This window comes from Electrophorus electricus, chromosome 6 (assembly GCF_041902795.1).
Source record: "Electrophorus electricus isolate QZ-2024a chromosome 6, ASM4190279v1, whole genome shotgun sequence".
NCBI lineage: Eukaryota > Metazoa > Chordata > Actinopteri > Gymnotiformes > Gymnotidae > Electrophorus > Electrophorus electricus.
The window spans coordinates 36,678,520-36,684,979 of NC_137502.1; the positions used below are offsets into that span (position 1 = coordinate 36,678,520).

Sequence of the window (6,460 nt, forward strand, 5' to 3'; positions counted from 1 at the left end):
TTACTGAAGAACTGAACAGAAAAATAAGTCTCTCTCACCTTACAATGGAGAATTTCAGGAACAGGCCTGATAACATGCTGATTAAACAATTACTTACATGCTGTTGGGTTCAGTGTTCATTCTGCAGCACCATCTGCACCAACACTATTGAGGACCATAATGAAGATCACAGTGCCCCTTTCTATCGTGTCTGTGGAATGGGTTTTCTTACAGAGGAACCGATCATCTTTCTCAGGGTATTTGCACATCAAGAGTGGCAAGTGATCGTTCCTTTTACCATTCAGATCAGGAATTTCCTTGGAGAGAATACAGAAAAGCTGGCCCTAAGTATGAAAAGTGGAGCATCACCCCTGACTTCTCTGAGCTGCCATACTGGAAATGGATTGTGTGTAGATTGCAGAAAGAATTTGAAGAATACTACAACAAAACATTCCAGGAAGCGGGTCTGATTCCTGATGAATGGAGAAGGTATAGAAAGGATGATGCCATTAATAGTTTGGCTAAATATATTTAAATGGACCAGTAATACTGTATACCATAACATATAGTGTGTTTCAGAATCTCTTGCACCTAATCAAAGCACAATGTTGCTACATATTGGAGCTAGTTGGGATTGTTTTATGGAATAAAAGTCTTAACAAATCTGCCATTACCCACTGGACATTCATGTAAAATGCATGAGGCGCATGTGACTTTGCCTTTTGAGAATCATATTTGTCATTGAAATACAGATCCTTTAGGGTACAGTTTTATTTAATAATATTAATAATATGATTAAATTTGAATAATATTACTATTATTTAGCTGACCCTGAAAGAGCTGAGGATGGGGTAGATATTCATTTTGCCTGTTTAGCTCTTCTGCCAAACATTACAATCCTTATTTTAACCTTTATGCATATGTGGCAGAATGTCTAAATGTTTATTCTCTGTTACACCTAAATCTATATTAGTTCAAGTTTGGTAAATTAACAAAAAAAAGTACTGCTCATTCTAACTTTAACTATAACTATAACTATCAGTTAACTATATAACTATAACTATTAACTATAACTATAACTATTAACTATAGCAACATCTTCCATACTTTTTTTTCAAATTCAAATGCTAATTAAATGTTGCATTTTATTTTCATTTGAGTGTGCATGCTTTAAGACAATTCAAAATGAAAAATGGGTAAAAACAGATATGACAAAAGAAATGACCAGAGTCAAGATTTTTGTTTTTTACAAATATCATTGCTCACAAACAACCATGTGTGAGCAAATACAGCAACATGTGTGGTCACACGGGTAAAAAAAGAAAAAAAAAGAAAAAGAAGATATTAGTACATGGCGGAAGACAGTCTCAAAGATGAGCTGGAATATAATACTGGTCACCTGAGAGGTGATGATTGTCAGGACATCAGTGAATTTCAGTTACTCACAGATGTGAAAAAAGTAATCTTTGTAATTACTGAAGAAATGAATAAAAAAATAAGCAGTTTGTCTGATCTTAAAATGGAGAATTTCAAGAACAGGCTTGATGGCATTGCAATTAAACACTTACTTACATGCTGTTTGGGACTGGGCTAACACAATTTGGATGGAAGATAGCGAGATCACCACAGACTATACTCTTTTCCTCTTTCCAGAAATCAGTTTCATGCTGTTTTAGATCATGCCTTGGAAGGCAATGCAAGTGGTGAAATATTGTCCTGTTTAAAGCAGGGTTCTTGTTCTGCTGTAGATTACACCCTAGAATTCTGCAGCAAATACTGGATGGAACGAGCTGGCTTTGAGTATGATATATCGGCAAGGACCATTGTTAGGGAAACAACATTTTAGCTTGCTGGCTAGCTATCAAAATCCACTATTGTAGCAATATTGTAAAGTAACATGACATAAAAAATGACCTTTTATTTTTGTATTTTTCTTCATCAAAGTAATCAAACCCTCAAGATCTAAAGCTCCATTACCTTTCCAAAATCACTTTAACTTCAGAAGCTGTACATTTGTTGCACAACATTTTAGCTAGATGGTGACTGAATGAAGAAGGAAATGTTTCTGACATGAGTTTCCTAATTATTTATTGGTTAGTTTCCCACAGACTGGCACACAAATTCACCAATCACATACAGAATGATGGATAAGATGGCGCGATGGCTCATGACACACAAACACGTGAATCACATTGTGACAGGCAAATGACATGTATCTTATATTCTAACCTTTATATCTAACTTCTCATATGTGCTGTATTCTTACTATAACATTTAAAGGGCAACTTGAACAGATTCAGGAACTGTTTGAACCATATTTCTATGCTGTCTTATTGCAGATATTAAAAATATCATGAACCTTCGAAAAAAATGCGCTGGCCGATGCTTGGGTAACAACATCAGCAAAGCAATCAAGTACTACCTTTGCTGGACAGTATATAGTTTAAAACCAGTGTACAGGTACTACCTTGGCTGAATGGAACATTGTCTAAAGCCAGTCGGTTTTTTTTTTGTTTGTGATGACAAAGCAACTGTAATGTTGTTGAGGGTGAGTGCCGTCACTGGTTGGTCCACCTGTTTTGATAAAGTATGACCCTGATCAAGCAATTGCATAACACCATTGAAATTGATTAAAACTCCTTGCATTCAAGAACTTAAAGTCTGCTTTGTTTACTTCCATGGTGTGATACCGAGTGTGCTGACAACATTTGCCCCTGTATTGGCCCCTATATTCATGTTTAGTTTTTTTTAAACCTAAACCCCATCTCACAAAGAATGGTAGGTCTGCCTTGTTCTTCCGGCTGGGAGAATGTTGTTCCCTTTATTTTAGATAAAGACTTTTAGATTAGTAGTAGTTCGTGAAATTAACTATTATCTTAGATGTTGCTATGGTATCAAAATTGGTTCAAACGTGTCAAGTACACACAATACCAGCAGGTAATAGTTGATAGAGATGTTTTGAACAGCTTTAAACTTAGTGGCATTGTATGATCTCATGTGGTATATGTGTGTAGTCCTATGAAGTAGCACAGTTCCGTACATCACATGTTCTTATGGGGAAAGTCCAGACCACATTCTTTTCATACTTGATGGTTATCAGGAGTTCAGTTATTTCAGCTATTTTGTTGAACATGTTCATTCTCATCTGTCAGGCACCAGGTTGTGTTATGGCAGCTTATCTGTACCAGGATCAGAGTGTGACAAAGTGTGACGTTTGGCCACACTTTTAGCATCTCTGTTTTCTTATTTCTCTCTGTCGTATCTTTGTTTTTCATTTACTTCCTTGTTCTGCTTCTTGGTTTTGTTTTCTCCGCCCCTCATCTGTTCCTTCATTCCAGTCCTTGTTTTAGCTCTCCCTGTTATGTTCACCTGTGTCTGATTTTCTTTGATTGTCTTGGTTAGTTTTTTTGTGTTTTGTCTTCTAGTTTGTTGGTTATTGTGGTAAATTACGTTCCTTCTCTCAGGTTTGCCTTTTACTCATTTTACTGTCATTGCCATTGCTTTCTGTTTACTCCAGTCGCGTATTAATTTACCCTCAGTGTTACCCCTCTGCCTCCGTTTGTTTTACCCTTCATGTTTGTGTTTCCCTCATTTAATAAACCTCCTCCTACATTTGTGTTCAACCTCTTGCCTGTTCCTGGTGGGATTGTAACACAAAGAAAGATAAATGTGCAGCGAAGTGTTTATTACTGAATTTGTAATTTTGACTACTGTTATTTTCTGACCACCGTTAGTTTTACCTGATTTCTCACCACTATGTCAAAGTAGGCTGGTATGACTACACACAGTGTGTTAATCTTCATCTGCAGAGCTGGCGCCCATGGCCGGCAGTGATTCAGGTTCTGCCAGTTTTCTCGGTTTGGTCCAAAAACCTTTCAGATCAACTTGTGAACCAGAGCTGAGTCATGACCCAGTTTTCCCAGCATGGAATATGGACTGTAGCTCACAGACAGAGGAAACAGCAGGTTTTCTCTACTCTGTGTAGGCATGCCATCAGGCCTTGATATTAATCTTACCTAACGACTTTAGCTTGTCCTTTTTGCTGCTGCATCAGTGAGTCTGTTGCCTTGTGCCTGTTAGTGCATGCTTTGATTTTCACAATGGATACTTCAGTGAGTAGCTAAACTGCTTTCAGAAGTGCTTGTATCAATTCAGTCTTCTTATCTAGAAGCCTCTGTGATGCCATGGGTGTCCAATCATGTGCCCACCCAACTGCATGATTTGAATCACAGCAGCAGGAGCAATTAAGTCAGCGATCCTTGCCCAATCTCAAGACTGTGACTAACAAAACAGTCAAAAAAGATGTCATGAATCCACAGTCCTGGATATATATGGTTTGCTAGTGTCACAAAGAACTAGAGTTGCTGCAGACACCAAAGATTTATTATGAGTCTACATAAAAACAAAATATGTTTAATCAAAACAGTAAAACACATGGTATACAAACAGAAACATGAAGACATTCATCAAAATGGTAAACATGTGCTCCTTCCACTGGCAAACTTGCACCAAATTCTACCTGCCTCTTATGCATATCTGAAACCAAAAACAATTTTTGTAAGGGAATAGACAAACATTCAGCCCTATTCCTCAAATCAAGATATCACTAACAGTCTAGTGTGCTGCCAAATTGTAAAGGGGGCATCCTCTGACAAGCTAAGTCGTTGCACAGGTCCACTAGCAACAAATGGCAAGTAGAGAGGATTACAGTGTTTCTAATCCAAAATCTCAAACACAGAGGAAACTGGAGCAGCCTGCTGACAGGTTTAAAAGGGCCAGAAATCTTTAAGTCTGGGCACTTGTTCCAGTGGCCACTGGCATGACAGTAATGACTCATTTTCCAGTTTCTGGTGCAAAAGCAGACTAGGCAGTGGTGAAACTCTCACAGAGTCAGTATTTACATTTATGGCATTTATCTGATGCTTTTTTTTTTTTTTAATCCAAAGCAATTTACAATTATGACTGAGTACAACTTGAGCAACTGAGGGTTAAGGGCCTTGCTCAGGGGCCCAACAGTGGACTCAGAAGTGGTGGGGCTTGAACCAGCAACCTTCCAATTACAAGAAGGTTGCCAGACAGCGAAGGTCCATAAAACCTTCATTCCAAACAAAGTCTTATGAATTAAAACAAAATTATCTGCCAGCAGGGGCATCATATGCTGTTTACACCTTATGCTCATTAACTGTATATGCTGTTCAAAAGCTAGAGTCTAAGATAAGCTATCCATACTGTTTCCATTTCCAGCAAACTGCAATGCAACTTTATCATCCTATCTTTACATTTCTAATAAGAATTTTAATGAATATGACTATAAAATTTAAAAAATAAATAAATATACATACATACACACACACACACACACACACACACACACACACACACACACACGTAATAATTGTCTGTTTTTACCCTCCAGTGTAAAGCCACGTATATAGGTTTTGTATAAAACTGCGTAAGTTGTTACATTATTTCTTTTCATCATACACAAATCTTTCAAGTCAACTGTATGCTACTTTAAGATGTTAACTTATTGCATTGACATCAGTACAATTCATTTATTTTTAGTGCAGTTAAATTATTTCTAATATTATGCAGTTGTGTTATATTTTCAACTTTTTTGAAAGCCTTTCACTAAATGTTGATGTACTAACTCTCTGAGATGGACAAGCGAATGCCTGCTAGCTGCATAGAATCTGAGGCATAGAATCCTGTGCTGGTGCAGTCAATGCCAGTGGAGGGAAGCCATGTTGAAGGGTAGAGCATGGTCAACCACCTTGTCCAGGGTCTTCACCCCTTAGCTGAAGATCTACTCTCAGGCCACCCGCAAAGACATGGACTAGCTCCTCTTCATTCCAGAGTGTGATCACTGCCAGGATGCAGAACTCCACAGCATGCCCTGTCTGAGACGAGCTCAACTCCACTTTGGATGATGGGAGACAGCTTTGAGATGCTGTACAAAGTTGGGGTGGCTATGCATCAGTGTTGCGTCAGTGATCACCAACGTGGCACCCCAGGACTTAGTACTCCCAGTGAGCCTACTGATCATGACTGTTACTTTTGTATGGTCCAGCATCTGCGGCTGGTAGATGAAGTATAGCTCCCGCTGAATCAGGAAAATATTGCACTCCTCTGGATCGCTGATGTATATTTCCAGGGTAACAATGCAATAGGATGATGTGTAGCACAATCATAAGAGTAGCAGAGCTCAAGGAGGGGCAACAGAGTTGAAGATACCAGCTACTGCCAAAGGACTCACCCTCTGGTCCATCGGTACTTGCTGCTGATTTTCGTTGATTGCGCCATGCAGACATAGGCTCTGTCAAGGATGCAGTACTCGCTGTGCTTGATTGACATTTACATGCCCAAGCACGTCACAAGTGAAGAAATACAAGAAATACAAGAGCAAAAGTGAAAGCCAAATATCTTAACAAGTGGAAGACCGTCTCTCAGGTGAGTGGTGTTGAGACTGTCAGCGTGAAGC

At 38.6% G+C, this 6,460-nt stretch overlaps 1 pseudogene; it reads left to right on the forward strand.

Annotated features, from left to right (window-relative positions):
- Positions 1-44: 44 nt before the first annotated feature.
- Positions 45-514, forward strand: LOC145643283 (interferon-induced very large GTPase 1-like; annotated as a pseudogene).
- The last annotated feature ends 5,946 nt before the right edge of the window (positions 515-6,460 follow it).